At 42.0% G+C, this 21,116-nt stretch overlaps 1 protein-coding gene across 3 annotated transcripts in view; it reads right to left on the bottom strand.

Annotated features, from left to right (window-relative positions):
• chl1b (cell adhesion molecule L1-like b) overlaps positions 1-2,807 on the bottom strand; it is a 67,642-nt gene extending 64,835 nt beyond the window's left edge. For all 3 annotated transcript variants that reach the window (XM_084037582.1, XM_084037585.1, XM_084037583.1), the window contains exon 1: positions 2,710-2,807. The gene's annotated coding sequence lies outside the window, so the exon portion shown is untranslated. The remainder of the gene's footprint in view (positions 1-2,709) is intronic.
• Between the last annotated feature and the right edge of the window lie 18,309 nt (positions 2,808-21,116).

The raw sequence follows: 21,116 nt of genomic DNA, 5'->3' as shown, positions 1-21,116 counted from the left end.
TTTGTTTGTGTTCCACAAGCACATAAGTGTCCAAGCTGTGTGTCTGTATCTCATTCTCTCCCCCCCCCCCCCCTTCACAGTCTCTCCTCCTTTTTCCCGCTTTTCACTCATCTCATCTGTGTTGGACCATCGGCCATTCTCTCTCTCCTTCTCTCTCTTTGTTGTCTGTGTCTCACTCCAGATGTTTACATCTGGATCTCCTTCCCTTCAGAACATTCAGCCTCTCCTCTTGTCCATAGTGGAGAGGAGATCATGTGATTCTTCCAGTTCCATATTCTTCTTGTCCACTATGTTGATCTATTCTGTACACACAACATCGCATGCTCCTGCTGTTGCTCTTCTCCAGGATTCTTACATGTTTTTTCTCCTTTAAAAAGTTTTGTGGGGGAGTTTTCCTCAACCGTACTATTGTACGATTGTAAAGAACCTTGAGGCAAATTTGGGATATTGTGCTATATGAATAAGCCTGACTCTCTATATTAAATATTAACAGTTGTTCTAACTGCATTTCTCGACATATGAGCTGACACGTGTTAAGCGGCAGAGCATGGCAGCGAATGAGTCGGCCCGCAGCTACAAAGGACGTTCTGTTTCCTGCATTTTGTAATCTCAATGATTAAAAGGCTGAAAAAGGTCCATGAAATGCGTCAGGTCGGAGCTGCATATTAAGTGGTGAGAGGGCTGGCTGACACGAACCGGCAGGGAGATGGTCGACACTTTGCTTGTCCAATTACTGGCTCTCGCTCAAATTGTTTGGTGAGAAGCATTCGACCTACTTCTGGACACAAAGCACCACTGCCCTGAATACAGAGCGGCTGGGGACCACGTGTGATGACAAGTGCCATGAGAGGCTCTTGTCTTTGGCACAGAAATGAAATTCGGCCAACTTACCTGACGTGGGATAATTCTGGCTGTGAACACTGGACAACGCATGTGGGTTGGCACATGGGGTGAAAACGCAAATAGGATGTCCTCTTCTTGAAGAGCAGCTTGAGATGATTGCATTCACTAATGGCAGTCTGACCTTCAGAAGGTCTTTAAGCAGCAGGATGAGGAGTAGCAGCACTGTTAACTCTATCTGGAGGAGCAGTGGGGGCGCGTTTACCACAATCTTCATTTTATGCATTTATTTATTTCTCAAACAGTACCACAAAACTGTGCTACAGACAATATAGGCCAAGCTGATTTTGTTGCAAACAATAAAAGAAAAGCATCAAAAGGAATACAAATATTACATTATGGGTAAACTATGAAACATGTCTCTGTTTCCTGGGATTCCCTCAAAGGCACAATCTATAATGAGACACTACACAACAACACTGAGGAAACTAGCGTTTGGATTTGCAGCACTTCCACTCAGTGTGTGGAAAACATTTGCATACCTTGTAAATATTCATATTGAGGGAATCACTATGTTAAGCATGCGAGATATATCTGGTACAGAAATGCAACACGTCAAGCACAAAAGCCTGATGCACAACCGTCCCATACGCATCCCCTTCAATTACCAAAGCTATAGCCAAGCACCAAAACACCAATCTTCTGATTGGAAGCTCACTTTAATGTGATTTTAATCACACTTACCGACGCCTCATCGCTCATTCTGATCTTGTGTCCGGCACGCTTTACACTTGTGCAACAGTAATGCATGTAATGAGGAGTAATGTAATGTCCTTAAGTGTGGAGAAGGATTTAAGAGATTGGATGTAGTTTGTTTTTTTTTCTTCTTGAAAATACACGGTTAGTGCTTTGTCAGACCTGTCAGCTTATTCTCTAGAGTAAAAAAAAAATCATTAGGTTTCGGTGCTGTTTCCAGTGCCACGTGACATCACTTACCTTTTCACAGCAAAATAATAAATCTGCTGAAATGGCATTTGCAGTTTCTATATTAAAATCTGCTCACATAATATGACTGTAGCTCAACCAGCATGGCTACACTGATGTATCTGTTCATGCGTTTTTCCCCTACTAAACAGAAGTATCCCCATGCCTGTCACTGTCACGTGCAAGATGAAATGTATGCATTTGTAGCCAACAGAGGATGAGATAACGCCACATCGGATGACAAGGTGTGATTCAGTTCTGCGGTTGAGTGTTCAGCAGGATAGTTAGTGACAAGCAGGCTGAGATCATTACTGTGTAAATGGGCAGCGTAGTGTTACAAGGACGGCAGAGTCAGTGATTAACACCAGGCATCACAGGCAAGGGTATAAATATGGGGAATTTTTTTTACTATTTTTCCAGAATGACAAGTCCTATTTATCAACTCCAGTACAACATTGAGTAGTTTAATTTAAATTAAAAACGGTCTGAAGGCAACATGATAATGTTTTCCTTAAAAAAAAATAATAAAGTGTGATAATCCTGCCTCTGCAAGCCAAGCTAGGTTAGCCATGTCCTGGCTCATCTCCCACATCTGACCTGTTAGTCCAGTTATTATTCCACTCTGAACACATTAACAAACAGCAGTCGTGACTACATTTCCCATCACGAATTCCTCTTTTCTTGTCCTTTTTATTCCAACGCGACCACCACCTGCCGTGAGGAGCACACCTACCAGAACAGTCCGCACAGGTGCCCGTTAATCTCCTCCAACCAGAGCTCCGCGTTCACAGCCACAACTAAAGTCCCACAACTAACAACACTCAACACGTGAAAGCTCGTATTTCTTCCCGCGATATGAAAACACAAGGAACTGCGAAAACTCACCTTCAGGTGCGGCAGCCGTTCAGAAAGTTGAATTGTGTCCCCGCTGCAGGAGGGCAGAGAGGCAGGTTGAACTGTTCGCGTAACGCCGCTTTGCCTCGCGGTTGGTCTGAAGCGGAGAACGTCCCTCCTCCCTCGGATGCTGCTGTCGCTCCCTCCTCCTCCTCCTCCTCCTCCACGCCTCTGTAAGGAAAAGTAATAGCGGTTTCTTCTTACTGCTCCACAATGACAGACTCAAAGAAAAGAAGGGACCCTATCGCGGTCAATAGGTTTTACAAAACCCCATGGCAACGCAGAAAAACCGCGAGCAACTTCCCCTCGCTGTGACCGGGTTAAAGCGCGCCCCAGCCCCCCTCAAACGGTGACAGCGACATTATTCCCAGCGAGCTTCAGCATGAGCAGGTTTTAGTGGGAGGAGGCGGGCTGGAGGAGAGGGGACCACGAAGCTGCTCAAATATGGATGAGACCAAATAACACTTAAATTCAGTGTGGCTCCTGCAGATAATAGGCGAGGCAATCAAGTGTTTCAGCTTTTCTCAGTCAACTGGATGTTCGATGTTCATTATCTGCTATGGTGTAGCACCTAATATTGTGTAGAAGGCTATTCCTATTGGGGTTATCTGTGTATTTATATAATTGTGAATTCATTTATTTATTAGTTTTGGTGTAAGTCAATATTGAAAGACTTTTTTTTTTCGTTTATATTTCAGTGTGTGTGTGTGTGTGTGTGTGTGTGTGTGTGTGTGTGTGTGTGTGTGTGTGTGTGTGTGTACGTGTGTGTGTGTTGGGGGTGGGGGAGCATCCACCCAAATCCACCCATGCCTTGTTGCAACCTGAAAAGTGAAGCCAAACCTGAAACATTCTCTCTACTGGCCACCAGGGGCCAACTCCTCAGGTCTAAAAACAGGTCAGATCTTTTAGAAGTCTGAGAAAATGACAGAATTTCTCACTTGATTTCTTATCTCAGTAAACATTGTAAACATGAGTTTATGGGCTCAGTCGCTAATGTAAGTCTTCTTTAATACAGCATGATATAAATATAATTTAGAGTTGGACAATAAAGCAGGGTATGCTTTAGGGCGTGGCTACCTTTTGATTGACAGGTCGCAACCACATACTCGCCACCATCATAACCACACTACCATGCTGCACGTTAACACACTACCATGCTGCACGTTACTACGCTACCATGCTGCACGTTACCACGCTACCATGCTGCACGTTACCACGCTACATGCTGTATGTCACAACCCTTCCATGCTGCACCTTTCCACTCTACCATGCTGCACGTTACCACCCTACATGCTGCACGTTACCACGCTACCATGCTGCACGTTAACACACTACATGCTGCACGTTACCACACTACCATGCTGCACGTTACCACGCTACATGCTGCATGTTACAACCCTACCATGCTGCACCTTTCCACTCTACCATGCTGCACGTTACCACGCTACATGCTGCACGTTACCACGCTACCATGCTGCACGTTAACACACTACATGCTGCACGTTACCACACTACCATGCTGCACGTTACCACACTACCATGCTGCACGTTACCACACTACCATGCTGTATGTTACCACACTACCATGCTGCACGTTGCCACACTACCATGCTGCACATTACCACACTACCATGCTGCACGTTACCACACCACAATGCTGCATGTTACCACACTACCATGCTGCACGTTGCCACACTACATGCTGCACATTAACATGCTGCACACTACCAATGCCAACAGCTACTGATTAATTTATGCACTTAGCTGTCAAGTTGACCTTGCATTATGGAAGCTAACTTTGTTAACAGCGTTCCACCAGGAGCCAGATGCATCAGGGTAACTGCTCCAAGTTTTTTTTATTTTTATGAAGACATCTGTTCGTAAGCATTATCTCAATACTGATGTATTGTATGGGCATTTCCAATCATTATTAAAGGATGGACTCCTGTGATAAAGGAAATTAATGTTTTCTGGCTACGGTGCTACATTGGCAATTTAATAATAGAAAGGACATGACGCTGTTACTGCCTTGCTCAAGGGCACCATGAAGTCTGGTTCTCTAAGGAAAGTTACGAATATAGCAGTTATGTACTATTTCATAATTGCATTATTCATAATATGCTAGTCTTCACTCTGGGTCCCAAAACAAAGCATTTTACCAATCTAACCTTAACAACACATTTAAAATTCCCTACAAGGACTACCAACTGGGATCTACTGTTAGAAACAAGAATCATAGCAAAATGATCTCAAAACTGATTAGTTATATAAACAATGTTAATTGAAGAAAAAGGCAGATAGGCCCCACTGAAAACATGTTATCTATCCCTTCTATTGTATTTATTTAAACTGCATAGGCTGCAATCAGTGTCCCCTTGGAGCTCCAATACATTGGTATTAAAATGTATTATTCAAAAAGAGCTAATTAAAACAGTGTGACACCCCTGCCACTGTCTTGGAGGCTGCTGGCCAACCTCAGCAGATAATCAGCTGCTGAGGGAGACTCCTGAGGTTGATTAAGCTCACCTGAGCCTTCCAGGGGCCCGTTTCACAAAGCAGGTTCAACAAACTCTGAACCTAACCCTGAACTCTGAGTTGACCAACTCTGAGATGGGCAACTCTGAGTTTTCGGTTTCAGAACAGCGGTTTTGAATTAGTTCAGTCAACTCTGAGTATGTAAACTCTGAGTTACGCGCGTGCCTGCCGACTCTACAAAGCCATCATCAATGGAGCTCCGATACTACGATTCACCATGGCAACGGGGAGAGCGTCATAAGATATTACCGAATGTTTATGTAGAAAATGAGCTCATCCTGAGAAAGCGGAGCAACGTAACTGCAGCAAAGTAGCGATAGTTGGCGTGGCAGACAATTACTGCCCGATCTAATGTGTATAACTGAATGAAACAGTCTATTGATCTAAAGGTAATAAGTGTTTATTTTTCAGCTTTGCAGAGCAACACTGTGGTGTAACGGTTAGTAGCTGCCTATGGTGCAGGCGACAGGGGTTCAACTCCCGTAGTTCACAAAGTAGTGCATCAAATAAATTATCATTTTCATTGGGTGTAATCCCCCCAGGCACAGAAAGAAAGTGGTGTCAGTTGAAAATTAAGCATAAGAATATTGCGCAAATACGTTGACTAAGGCATATGATTTTAATCATATTTCACATATTAAACAGTAAATATAAGCAGGTATTTCAACACAGAAATGTACTTAAACATTTCATAAATCTCCCGTTCGCAAAAACACTACCTCCGCAAAGAATCTGGTTGCGGATTATGTCCGCGATATGAAATGTTGAAAATGTCGGAGAATATTGTTTAGATAATATCTAATGTGACTGGAAGGAAAGGTAATTAAAATTGTCTCCCAACCCAAAGCTGCTAGAATCACTTTTATTTCCGTATCGATTAGGTTGACGATGAAGGGACGGCACGTTTTTTTCAGAGTTGGTTCAGATTCCGGAAAAAGGCGGAGACATGTAGGGAGAAACTCAGGGTTTGTTGAAGCAAACCTGCTAGCAAGCAGGTTAGGTTCACGGAGTATGTTACCCGGGTAACTGACTCAGAGTTATGCTGAACTGGCTTTGTGAAACCGAAAAACCAGAGTTTCCCTCATCTCAGGGTTAACTAACTCAAGGTTTTCACTAAACCTGCTTTGTGAAACGGACCCCAGGCTATAAAAGCTGGTCCACACGCTCATCGTCTCTCTACAGCAGACATCCACCTTGCATGCTTGTTGTTTGTTTCTGCTCCTTCGACACGTCTTCAGCACACTTGACACACAAACATGCATGGCTTTCATTACTGACTCTTCCCTCTGCACACTCTGTTGTTCATTTGAGATAATTAAATAAGGTATGCTTGATTTGAAGTGTAACCATGACTGGCTTCCCTCTGTTGTCACTTGCCCTGAGCCAGTTTGTGATGACAACAACAAAAAACAATGATGACTAATTGATAACGTAATATAAACCGGAACTCTAGAATAAAACGCCTGCAAGATATGACAACATGTATATATCTGGGGTTCGCAGGGCAACATACACAAAGCAGGTATTGTGTCAGCTGAGTTCATACTGGCACCTCTAAAGAAGTATTATTTAGTCCCTCTAACTCCATCAGGGTACAGCTAATCACTAAGGGCCCCTGGCGCCTAAAGATCATGCCCATGCCAGAAAATCTCTAAGATCCTCAGACCAACTGATGCTGGCTGTCCCTTGATCAAGGCGAAGGGGTGAAGTCGATCATGCCCTCACCACTCCAAAGCTTTGGGGTTTATCCTTTTCAATTTAGTGTGTCTCCTCTTTTCTCAGGCCTTTGAGAGTCCTGAAGCTTTTACATTTCACTTTTTACTCTTATAATTTCAAACTGTCCCTTTATTTGCATATGGGATGGTTTTTTAATGTTTTATTGTATAGTATTTTGGTCAACTCTGCCATTAAACCTACTTAATAAATACACATTTTCATGGTTCTAGTTGATGCAGTTTCTCCAGTTTTTTTCCCTTAAAAAAATAAAAATACAATTTCATCAACATCACTCTGAGGTCTCTACATATATTAACATTTCCTGCTTGACAAAGGTTGCAGATTCACTGCCTGGCTGTTGTATTGGATTGCATCTCATTAACAGGTATCCACATTGTTGTGTCAAGCTGCTCCATATCAACACTGTTCACTCCTTTCATCATAATGCCAGCCTGTGTATTGTGGACTAATAGTATCTGTAGGGATGTGTGTTTTCACCACCTCTGACAGCACAAGATCATTAAGAACTCTCCGCGTCAGGGAGCGGGCAGTAAAGGTCAGTTATAAATCAATTTAACCAATAACCTTAGACCCACAGAATGGAGAGGATTTGGCAAGGTGGGAATTTAAGGCCTTTCACCACCAGTCAAAATATTTTGAATTAAATTATATATTCTTTAATTGTCGTGCACAAGGTATCTCCTCGAGCTGCTTAAGATTGACTGGATGCAAGCGTCAGGTGACAGTCTGATGAGTTTAATTGTGGACCTGGAATCTGTTATTCTAGGAACACTTGTTATAATCACACTATTTTTGCTATAGTCCACACAGGGCAGGACTGTAGAAATACTGAGGTAATGAGTGCCTTCCAATGTCCTCTAGCCTCCTTACCAACAGCAAGATAAATCTCTCTTAAAATCTTCACTCATGTATATTTCAAATTTCATCTATTTAGTTAATTATACTTTCTCTGAATTGTAATTCTCAGTGTGTTTGCTTTTTCAAAGAATATTACTTGAGTTTCCTCGGTATTAGCTATGGTTTATGGATGAACATAGAAAAAAAAAAAAAAAAAAAAAAAATGCAAATATCACCTGAACAGAAAGGGGTCAGAACATGGCTAAAGTCACAAAGTCTCATAATTCAGAGTTGTGAGACAAGTCATCTTCCTCCTGTCTCAGCGCATTTCATCTTCATCCAACTGGCACCACAAAGGGAAGACTAAGACCTCTCTGTTACATGGAGGGGAAGTGAGCAGATTGACTTGAATCCAAATAACCAGATTTAGGGTATCAGAATCCCACTGAATGGATTACACAATGGTTTGACTGAGCAATAAATGTAACAAGATACCTTTTTGTGAGGTGCTCAGTGTTATAATGAGTGCTTTTATCCAATCACATTAGATTTTAATGGAACATCTGCTTCCTTTTTTAGGCAGGAACTGCCTCCTCTGTAAGTGGTAAATGCCCAGTTCTCAGTGGACCCTGCAGAGGCCCAGGTGAAAAGGTGGAATTATATGGAATTTGATTCACAATGTTTACATTTTACAGATGGTGCACTTCCAAAATATTCTTAAAAGCACTGAAAACCCATTTGGGTCTGTTTATAATAGCGTCATAAACAAGCACTTTAGTTATTTTTGGTATTTCACATGAGAGATTTGTACATTTTTGTCTTTAATCTTTGTCTGCTCACATGTTTAAAGTGGTGAGGTCTTGGTTGGAAAAAAGGTAATGTTACGCTGCTTCTTGCGTCAATCAGGATTCTTCAATTTGAATCAGAATTGGATGACAACTGTGGTCTGGCCACAAACCAAACCTACACAAGCTTTATTGAACAAGTCAACTGAGCGCTTGGAATGCTTGGCCTCTAAATAAAAAGAAGTCAAGAAGGGTTTTTTTGTTTTACAAAGTTATAATCCTTAAGATATTCTTGAATCAGCAACATTTTTCAGAAAAACCATCCAATATATAGAATAAATAATGTATATAAATTATCTGTGTAGTTGTTTTCAATGTTAGCGGCGGAGTCCGCCGTTCATATTTCCTGCTTCCAACATTTGCCAAAGTTAGCACAACAGGCTGATTGGCGTGTGAATCTTTTCACAATATGGCGAGCACAAATGAAACGCCGGAGCTGGAAGTGACTGAATGAAAATTGTTTATCAAAGTTGCCAACGGACAAAATGTTACTTCAGTCCTGATCAGGAGGATTTTGTCTTTGACACTATCTGTTCATAATAAAATAAATTAAATTAAATGTATTGTTATGATGCCAAATACTTTTGTAATTCTTCCTGTAATTCAGGTTTTATCTCCAATATTTCCTCCCTGGAGTATATTCAGTATGCATTTCTCAGGTGACATGTTGTTGGCCATATAAACCATAATTACTGCGGGGAAGTAAACCCAAGATATGAAGCCCTGGCACCCCCCCAGCTAGACAGGGCAGGGCCTCATTACGTGACAGCGAATGTGAAACTGAGTGAGGGGGAAAGAATGAGCTGGTGCCGTCAACGTATAGGGTCTGAAAACAGTCCCTACGTTGTCAAAGGTGTCAAAGTTCATGGGCAGAGCATGAATGAATGCACCCCCCATCGCCCCGCTTCCGTCTTGTTTTTCCTGCTGTGCCCCCCCATCCCCCAACTACCCCCCCCCCTCTGTATGGTGGAATATCACTGTGGGGCAGAAATCCTCCTCATTGACGTCTGCAGGGCTGCATAATGAGAATAAATGAGCTGGAAGTAAATATGCAGTCTGTGTGCTGTTTGACGCTCTATACCAGTCAGCCCATAGGCTTTCACCAAAAATGAAGATGGATTGTGTTGCCAAAAGCCCATAACAAGGCTGCACAGTGCTTTATTTATCTAAAGCACAATTCAAAAGATTTAACATGCCCATTCATTCCCATTTGGAATATGATATACTTTTATCCTTTTGCTGAGATTTATTTGAAGTAAGTCTGACTGCGCTGATTCAATATGACGAACTGCATTTGCAGTGTAACGTCACACTAACAGAAACAGTTAACACATTTGTTTGTTTTTGTATTGGAGGGAAGGGGATTGAACCTAGTGTAGCTGTGGTGGTCTGCTGATGAATCATCGTCTCCTCCAGCTGCTCCACCCCAGCCTCTTGTAGCACAGTTGGTGGCTTTATTATTATTATTATTATTATTATTATTATTATTATTATTATTATTATTATTATTATTATTATTATTATTATTATTATTATTATTATTTGTAATACAGGCAGCCACACAGGCACTTTTAAATGAATCAGTTAGATTGTTTTTTCCTCACATTTTATAGCAATACTAAGAAATCTGTCTTCCATATGGTGAGACATTTCCGAGTGAAACAGGAAAGGCAGGCGGGACTAATCCTGGGAGGAATTTGATTTGTTTAACAGATTAACTCATGACCATCTCTAGTTCTGTGCAGAGCCGAAGTTGCAGATTGATGGATGGGTGTCATGATATCATTGGTTGAAATTGGTTGGTACTCATACTCAATATTCGTTTTCCAGGAAGAAAACAAATATTAGATTTAAGTAAAAAAAATATGAAATAGATTTTTTGTAAATTTTTTTCAGCATATGTTGTTAAATAGGTGCCCACTATTATCAGGGATGTGATCAAGACTGGTTGAAAGGCATTTTTTTCATTTCAGCTCAACTTTAAACTTTATTTCCTTTTAGTTTTATTTGTTTCCACACCGCTGTCTTGTCAGTCAAAAAGCAGTCTTCCTGAGGAGCCTTCTGAAGAACATTGTGTCCTTCTTAATATTAATAGTGGCCTCTGATAACATAGATGCTGACCACGTTCTACAGAAGACATCTTTTAGTGTTTCTAAAATGATGAAAAGATAAACACAGGCAAAGTTAAACAGAAAACACATATGAAGAGTCGTTCAAAAGCCATTCATAAAATGAATAAATCATCACCAGTTGGATTGATAGTCTCTTGAGAGCAGAAACAACATGATTTAGGGAAAAAAACAAAACAGATCTGTTTTTACAAAAGAACCCGCCATAAAGTAAATACAACATTCATGAATGTTATCGAGGCAAAGAGATACGACATTAGATGAGTTGCTCTGTTGGACCGACTACAAACAAGAACACAGAACAAATGCAAACAATAAGTCGTCAGAGTGGATTCCTCCTTTTGAAAGAGTGTTTTCCAATGTGTGTGTGCTCAGAGCCACAAGTTGTTCCCTCCAGCTGCTGGTCCACAAATAGGCCTACTACATATACTACATGCTGCACTAAATGAAAGTATACTGCAGTCAGTAAAGTATGACTTACAATTCTGTATAGCCGCCTGTAATTTGATAATCTGTCATGACACTATGCTTTATACCACAGAATTCCATTTTAACATTAAATTACAGGTGTAAATAATCAGATTAATGGTGAATTCCATTTGGATACAACCTCGCTAAAGCTCCGTAATTTACATATCATGCTTGTTTATATATAATACTCTTGTTTGTGTTCTTTTTTAATCCTATATAAATGGAGTTTTCTTTTACAAACTGAAGACAATAAAGAAAGAAATACAGAAACAAAACCAGTGTGACCCCCAACCCTCATACCAGGACAAGCCCATGTCCCAGTTTGTGTTTTAAAGAGAAGTGAGAACATGTGGGTACAAATTCCTAGCAGATCACAGATGGGATGATTACACAACTTGTTTTAACATACGTTTGAATTAATCAAAAAATCAAAAACCTGTTCCGAAATCTGCTTTAGAGTCTGATTCTAGGAACTAACTTTGGGTAGCTGTCCCCCCTGTATGCCTACTTTATGCTAAGCTAGGCTAAATATAGCTCCTCTCGCTTTCAGGAAAGAAAAGTGCATTTCCCCAAATATTGAACTGTATTTAAACTCTGTTTCGTAGTACAAAACATTATTGTTGTCATAAGGAGGCACTGAACCCTAAAATCCAATAATGAGTCCCTGCATAGCAGATGTCTCTGAATACAGATTGTATTGGTTTGGCATATGCTCTTGGAAATGTAATTTATGAATGCATAATTTTTAACCTTGTAGGCACTAGCCCGCTGAGTCAAATAGTGCTATTGCCCATAAAGATCCTCCTTCAAGAGCGAGTACAACCGATAAGGTTCAGAGCCATTTTTTTTATTTACGGTATGCTGAAGCTACATTGCAGGAATACATAATGGGAGTCGGCACAAAAGATTCTTTGGCTGAGCACATGCTGTACGATGATCGAGGGCAGCTGTGATTTATTGCACGAAGGCTTTCCGTTCAGTCTTCTAGCGGCTCGGCTCTTACCAACCCACCTGCAGAAAAGAGACCAGAATAAAGCCGGAGCCTCTCCCACTCTTTGGTAAAAGAATGTGTGAGCAACATCTGTCGCTTCCCCGTGGCTCCTGTCGAGCCCGTCTCGTAGCCCCTCCCAGCATCGCACAGGAAGCGCTGGAGGCTTCCGATTTGTAATTAATATCAGCAGCAGGTTTGGAGAGGGCGTTTTTTTCTGTGGCAGATTGCTCTGTGCGTAGGCGCTCCACCCCCCCATGAGACAACGTATTGCTCTGCTTCATCATATGCCTTTGTGGAATCATTTACTCTTTATGAGAGTGACACGGAGCATCCTCTCACCCAATAAAGGCTGGGAGATACCGGCGTGTCTCGATGGAAGGCAGGAGGGGGGGGGGGGGGGGGGGGGGGGGGGGGGGCTCACAGTGTGAAAGCTGTTTCCATAGCAATCCAAATATTGCCGCTATCAAATCTGAGCTAAGATGGGAGACTAGTGCTGAACGGCCGTCAATCTTTTAATAAAGGAGGAAATGGGGAATAAGCTTCCCCTTCTCTTCCTACAGTAATATAACCGCCAGACTACTTGATAAAGATGGATTGTTATCATTAGGCAACACCCCAAACACACACACTGCTCCAGATTCACCATCACCCTCTCCCTCTTGTTGCCTTTCTCTTTATAGATCCACGGCCTTTCCCCCGGGTTCGGAGCACAAGCATGTACGCCCCTGGTTGCTGATTGGCTGGGAGACTATTGTGTGGTTCGGTCTCGGATTAGAATCGCTGACCGCACCTTTTTAACACAATTTCAACCTGCGAGCTAAGATTTCAGTGTCCATCAACAAGACTCGAAAACGCAACGTCCCGTTATGTGCTTAAAGAAATGAGGCGCTGCACGAGAAAAGGAGCCGACTCGCTTCTCTTGTGAAAGAATTTACCATTAGATAATTAAATTTCTCTGTGGTCGGATGCAACACAATGCCTGTGTGATCATGCAAATAATTGCCTTTCTGCTCGCACTCGAGCAGATAGGTCGACATCCAGTTGTATCAGATCTGCAGGAACGCAAGCCAGAGCTCAAATTTACACACTGCGATGTTTGTATATTAATTCCTGATTGTTTGAACGGGTGTTGAGGAAAAACATCATCATCAGGTTACTGATAAGGAAGATGTCATACAGCTGCCATATTACAATAGGAAAGCATGTCTCCTGACCGGCCCTGCAGGCTGTACGAGCATTCGGGGGGGATGAGATTTGGAAGTGTAAACGACGCACCAGTGTTAAACTTGGTTTGCGGTTGCACGCCGCCCTCAGGGGAGGTCCATCAGAAGGTAATAGAATTGGGCCCGCGGGATAACAGGAGCGTTATTCTGTCTCTTTCAATTAAATGTCTTCGGGAGCCATCCAAAAGGGACGGCTACATCTTTGGAAGAGGGGGCAAACGCCACCCACAGGGGGGAGATTAGTAATAACCAGCAAAGCGGGTGCAAAGGAGTCGACCAACAAATCAATAACTTTGGATCCACAACCCCATCTAATCAAGACTTAAGACCTGAGGCTAATTATAAACGAACAATGGAAATCGATAGAAATAATCCTGCAACGTTTTCTTCTTCACAGTTTTCCTTTAATAGCTGGAGCATTAGTCAGAGTGCAAAATTCACACAGTTACTTATTATGTGCTAAGATAATGAACAAAAAGACTGTAATCACAAAGAGATTGAAGACATTTGCATAACATATTGAACCTGATGATCACTGAGTAGTCATGATGTTATTAAGTGTGACAGGTGACATTTTCAGGGAGTGGCTGAAGACAATCATTTTAGACGCATTGCATCAGTGTTGCTTCACCTTTCAACCCCAGCAGGTTAATTAATTTTTAGAATTATGTTGTGTGTTCCATTTGTAGAGCATCGCGGGAGCTCCATCTACATTGACTGTATATTACAGTGATGTAAACTGAGGGGCACTCTCTCTCTCTCTCTCTCTCTCTCTCTCTCTCTCTCTCTCTCTCTCTCTCTCTCTCTCTGACAAGAGACAAGAGGAATCATTTTTGGAACTTGACTTCCAAGAACTAAAAGTCAGGATATCTTTAAGTTTCCTGTTTCAGCGTAGCAGTCAGCCATGTGGAGGTGAAATATTAAGTTGGCAACATTGCCTTTAAAAAAATATATACATCTTTGAAATCTTTCATCCCAGCTGCTTGTATAGTTTAACCTTACATGTGGTCCTGACCCCTGGGCTGAATACTTCGCATTTATGCTAATGTGAAAACAAACATGAGCAGAGGAAGCCAAGTGTGGCAAACAGGAAACAAATCAAGATTTTGTTTCGAGGACCCAAACGTTTTGCAGAGCGTTCACGTCCAATTTAGGGTATATTCCTTGTGTCGCAAGAGCTGGATGAAACATCCTGGATCTTGTTACCCGTCTGATGTGGAGACGTGATCTGATCTATGGGGGGGGGGGGGGGGGGGGATTCACAGAGGCACCGTCAGGAGGCTGAGCAGTGATTCAGGACTGGTTGTTGTCACTTTGACAGAGAACAGAGAGGGCCATGTTGGTGTCAGCGGGGAACCAGACCCTGCAACCCCCCCACCCCCTTCCCGCCTCCCTCCCTCCACTGCGATCTCTCTTTTTATGGCCTTACCTCACAGTCTCTTGCTTTCACGGCCCTGCCTTGTACATCTCTGAGTCATTAATACTCATTCCCCGAAACAGATAGAATCTGTGTAATCATGTGTTGCATTGATTAAACCTCATTATTCCTCTCGTAACATTAGCCGTTGGTAGTATGGAATGAGTGCAGGGTTGACATGTAATCATCAGTGTATTATTCAGGGGAAGAGAATGAGTGAATGGAGGCTTACAAAAAAGTTTTCTCCCCATCCGCCGTGTATGAAAGGAGATGGCTGGTTTAGTTGCCATGGAAATTAAGGCTACGTGGAATTCAGGAAGTCAATTAGCAATCTGGCTGCATCTCATTAAATGCTGTCTGGCAGCGGTGAACGGTGGAGATCTTATCAGGGAGAATAACTCTTATAAGCATTCACGGATGTCGCTTTGCTTCAGCGAGCAGCGGCCGGTTAACCATTTCTGCATCTGTGAACCCGGACCGTCACCAGTGTGAAGGTTGACCACTCGGAGCTCCTTTTAGATGCTCTAATGCAGCTATTGTGGATCTCAAATGAGGTCTGGATGGACCACATGTTTGTCTTCGCTCCCTTTTTGCTGGGGACAGGACACAAAAAGGTCCCGCTGATAAATCTGTCTGTGCAACAATGTCCTCAAAGCAGACGCACACACACACACACACACACACACACACACACACACACGATGAGCCTGCCGTGATTTGCATGAGCCTCCTATAAAACACTCCGAAGAAGTTGCTTTGCTTTTCTGTCTCGCAGCTCCATTGTGTCTCTGAGGATCAAGGGTGGAGCATGAGCAGCGAACACCCACCCCGCACAGAACCAACCCCCAGATGAACTGAAGAGCGGCTTCTGATGTTGAATTCCAAAACAGCAGCACTAATGAAATGCAATATGGATTCACCAAAAGGCGGCACAGAGCTTCATCACGAGCGCCGGATGTACCACAATACATATCGGGTCACACGTGTGCGGGGGGGAAATGCTAAGGCCTTCTCCTTCCATGAGCACCGTCTTGACCAGTTTCATTGCAGATGAATTCACTGGCGAGAGTCCATTGGTACATTTTAAGCACGGCTCCCGACAGCAGCGACGCTTCCCGTCATTGTGTGTGACAGGCAGATGACATCAGCATGGCCTCTGGCAGCACTGTGGTGCAGTATCTCTCCGTCTTCAAGCAAAATAAAGGAGGACTTTGATGGTATCATCTCAGTGTCATAGCCCCCCCCCCCCACATTGTCACTCTCACACGACAGGAGACTTCCATTTCCCAGTAATTGAGTTTCTCTTCATTTCTTTGTGTTCAGGTGAAGATCTGATGAAGTCCCTTCCCAGCCCCACCCCACCCCCAAAGTCGAATCCCCCCCTTTCCAATGTGTTTGTGTCTACTTATTTCTCACTTCAGTACACATAATGAATATTGATATAAAAAACTTAGCAGTGAGAATGTTAAAATTCCCATGTTGGTGGGAGTGTTTTTCAAAGAAAAACAACACATTAGTTTTATGATAATTGATCCGGAGCATACTTGTTTAATTAATTTACTAATGGTTTAGGCAACCGACAAGTTTTAATCAGTCAAAGTTCTGATTTGATCTTCAGTATGTGAATATGATGCTGAAAAGGGCATGAACATATAGACGGAGCAGGAGCCCGGTTACACTGGAGCCCGTCTCGGGGCCAATGACAGAAGAGGTTCTCCAACAATGCAACGGCATGCCAGCTGAAGAATAGGCCTTCCAAGGGAGTCAGAGCCCTAAACGTGTGTTCTTTCTAATGGCCAACAGGGGGCAACTCCCCAGTTTGCAAAAAGATTGTTGATTATACAAAAGGGTATGCTTTAGGGTGTGGCTGCCATGTCATTCAAACATTAACTTTTCACTGTTTTTCAGATATTGACGGTCAAAATATTGAACTTGAGACTTCAAAATGGCAGAGCACCAACCAATGGCTGACATCAGTGACAACATCCATTTATTTCATTAAGTCTATGACTCATTAATACACCTCTATTCAAGGACTAATTGAAAAAGCAAACCTATCTCCATCATGTAATTGGTTTTGTTATTAATAACACTCAGTGGCAATCAATACAATAATGATATGCTTCATTTACCTAAGCTTTTAAAACTATCAATAAATTACTTAAAAAAAAAACCCACTGAACTGAATAATATCTCCGGCATTTTTGTCATACAGATAATAATGATTGCTGATGTATATGCATGTTGTTGTTTAATGTCAGGTCTGTCTTTGATCCTGTGACAAGACGATACCATATAGACCCAGGCTGGCTAGTTCAGGTGCAAAACCTGTCCACGATTGACAAGCTGAGCACATCAGCAAGCCAAGTGAGCAGTGATGCTTTTCAAACATAAAAGCAGCAGTGAGAAAAGACGAGAGGAAAAGGAACAGGAGGAAAAGGGAAGCTCCCTGAATTTGATTCCTTTTAGCTTCTTGGCCAGCCCTCTGTGTTTTGGCTTCATAACTAGTGTGTACCGGGGCCCGTCCTAACTACATTATGTGCACATGTGCAGCCCTGCACAGATAAATAAAGGGAGAGGTCTGTTATCTCTGTGTTCTTACCGCAGCAGCAACATGGCTGATTCAGAGTGACTTTGGCATGGTTGTTATATTTGAAAGGAGGAAGCTGGCGAAACCAAGGAGACGGTGAGATCACTGCCATGAAGCACCACAGGTAAAAATGTCTATATCAAATAAAACTCAACATTTAAAAGTTCATGAGGCATATATTGTTAATGTATTCAGAATTTTACAGAATTGATCCATGTTATTATTTATTTCTAATGTGTTTTTCTTTCATTTCATATTGAACACTTTGGGGCTCCACAGCTGTGGGCTTCAGGTCCTTTTCCTTCCTCTTGTTAAATATTTGGGCTGCCTTTTTCCACTTTGATATGTGCTCCTGTGTGTTGAATAGTTGATACGAGAAACTGTCTTTTAACAAGGAGATTTGTATTTGCCCCGTGTTAATAATTTGTGTCTTAGTCCGACCTTGTATCAGTAGCAAGATCAGCGATGTCCTCAGGGATTAATGTTCAGCAACTCTACTTTCTCGAATCCTTGGAAGATAATGGGAATTTATCGGTGAATTGTTGAAGAACGATAATGTCAGATTTCTCCTCGGTGGGCAGTGAATGACACAAATTGATTTGTGGAGGCCCTTCCTTCAAACACAGGCTTGCTGGTAAAAAAAAAACCTGTGCTCTGCTTCCCTCTCTTGGTCTAATCAAGTATTACAATTTTCAAGCCAAACCTATTTGCCTTTCACTTATGTAGTCTCAGTCGCCCTCCTCTGGCTGTAATATTTCCTACAGATGAAACCCCTCTTGGCATTTGATTTAATATGTACTCAGAGTTGAAAGGGTTTTTTTTTTAAATAGTTCTTTATAGCATCCAGAAGTCACGTTGCAGAATGTTATCACAGTGTCTGGTGAAATGTCTGAAAATGATCAAGCATCATAATTTATTAACACTTGCCCACAGTGGGGTTGAGGGTTCTGTCACTATAAAAAAAGTGATGTTTTTTAATTCAATATTCTTTTCAGGCTCCTCTTGACTTTGAGCTTTCCTTGCCACTGGGACATCCTATTATCCCCCCCCCCCCCCCCCAAACCACCATTTTCTCTTGAATATATAATTAAAGTCCCTTTTCTTCTGTGTCAGCAGGGTGTATTGCACAGGGTCAATAGCCAAGTGATTTAACACCGGGGAGATGAATCCGGAGAGCCACTCCTATCTGTGCCCTTGAGCAAGGTTCTCGTCCTTAATTGCCCCAGTAAAAAATACAGTTGTTTCAATGTGCTCCAGTATGTATAAAACACATCATAATTCTTAAAGAGTTATGGGCTGGGGTTGTTATTAATGAACTCTTGCAGCAGTATCATCCTGCTTTATGGTAGCAATAACATAAAGAAGTCTATTTTTCCCTGCACAGCCATATGCAAAGTAGGGCTGGTCAGTGATTACTTAGTAATTCATCCTGTTATATATAAACTTCTGGCACACGGTTCAGTCCGGGGGGAGAAATGGAGCATAAAAAGCATACAGTAGTCACTGTTTGGATTCCTTTTAAAAGAGAGAGAGAAAAAAAATATGTTGCATTTAACATTGTTCCCCTGAGGTGCTGCAGAAACTGTCTGAAGCTGAGCGCGTGACATATGGAAATCTGCTCCTTCTCAACGCTGCGGCGCTGCTTCCAACAGAGGAGATCCCCCCCCCCCCCCCCCCCCCCCCCCCCCCCCCTCCCACCCACAGCAACTTCACACCAGTACAGCCTCCTGCCAAAGTCCGATTGCATGGAAGTCTATGATTTATTATCTCAGGAAACATGAGTTTATGGTCTCAATCGCTGGCTTCAAGTCTTTTTCAATACTGCACAATGTCCATTTAGTTAATTCTGGTCCCATTTCCAGTAAAGGTATGCTTTAGTGCGCGGCTACCTTGTGATGCAGTCAGGTTGCTGCTTCGTCGCCTGTGTTCATCAGATCCACCCGTCGCTCCTCCGCAGTCCAAATATGGTCGCTTCTGTTCACTGGTTGCAAAAAGTCCAAGATGGTGATGGCCAAAACGCCAAATTCAAGGCATCATCATCGTAGTCCGCATAATGAGTGATGTCACAATCCAGTACTATCCAGTGAGCCCATATGACCTTATAGGCGTCCATTCTGACTAAAAAGGCAGCTGCATTGTTTCTAATGCATGCCGTTGGCAGCTTTGGCTGATCTGTTGCTCTTTTTCTCTGTTTGTAGTCGTGACTTTTTTTGTTACTTTAACAGTTATGAAACACACTAGCCGCCACTATCCTTGTGTTGTCCTTGTGCTGCCCTCTCTCTTTCCAAGCTTTGAACAGACTCACCGCGCCGTCCTCAACCTCACACTGTGTTTTTGAAACATCCACCGCATGTTTGGGAAGTTTTGACACTGTGTTTTTATAGTAGTTCAGTAATTTGCATATCATTGTGTCATTTTTATTATTATAGTTATTATTACATGTTTGAACTATGATAATGAGAGGTTTTGTGTGAGCTACAAAGTAAGTAGTAAAGTAATAACATGTAGCATGCAATGAAAATACTCAAAATTCACTTCAAATATACGGATGATATAAAATGCCAACATGAAAACAAATTTAAAAAAGTCATCCGTCACCTTGGGGACTGAGCCATAGGTGGAACAAACTGTTATCTATCTTTATCTAGCTTTCGAATCCTGACATGTTTCCCAGTGAAACAGGGCAGGCAGGTGGGACATAACATTGAGAGGAATTTGATTTGATCGTTCAAACGATTAGCACACAACTCTGTAGGTCTGTGCAGATAGATTAAGGGATGGTTATGATATGATGATATAATTGACATTTGTTGGTAGCTACTTGCTGATGAAAGCACACGTAAATATTTTTTTCCAGGAAGAAATCAAATGTTGGATTTTAACATAAAAATACAAAACAAATTTTTTTTTTCGACATCGATGTTAAATAGGTGCACAATGTGACTGTGGATGTAATCTAAAAAAAAAAGATTAAAAGAGAATTTTTCATTTCAGCTTGTAGTTAATGTGAAACGCTGTAGGTCACAGCTGCCATTAGCTTGATTGGACAGTTTCTTCTTTCGTTTTGGCATGGATGGTAGACCAGAGGTTCTCAGTCTTTTGTAACTCAAGGACCTCATTGTTAAAAACTTTTTAAGGGCTGCATTCTCAAATAATGAGAAAAACAACACACGACAAAAACAGGTGAAAAATAAATTGGGCTGTAAATATGTGTTATGTCACTGTCGGCTGTAAAGACCAAAATAAATATTCTGTTTACCCTCACACATCACTGCCTTCTATTGTGTTTCCAGATTTAATGTATTCAGAGTCATATTTTCTCACCCTTTGGAGCTTTTACCAGTGCAGGGTTGTCTCCCACATCACTTTTTTGTTTAAAAAAAAATATTAATTTTGTGTCACTGCCTCTGAGTGAAACACAGCACACACACAAAACAGTGGTCAAACCCGTTAATCTCTCCCTGGCGATGTGTCGTGAGTAGCCTGGTGATTATCAAACACATCTGGTAATTGATATTTTTTCATGTGTAAATAAATTATTTTGGTGTATTCTTGAGCACATTTACAAATAAATAATAATTGTATCAACCAGGCTCAGCGTTTGAGATGAGATGACAATGTGT

The sequence above is a fragment of the Eutrigla gurnardus genome (assembly GCF_963514095.1).
Source record: "Eutrigla gurnardus genome assembly, chromosome: 2".
Lineage (NCBI taxonomy): Eukaryota > Metazoa > Chordata > Actinopteri > Perciformes > Triglidae > Eutrigla > Eutrigla gurnardus.
Note: the sequence above shows the minus strand (reverse complement) of the source record. Positions and strands in the feature narration are given on the sequence as shown.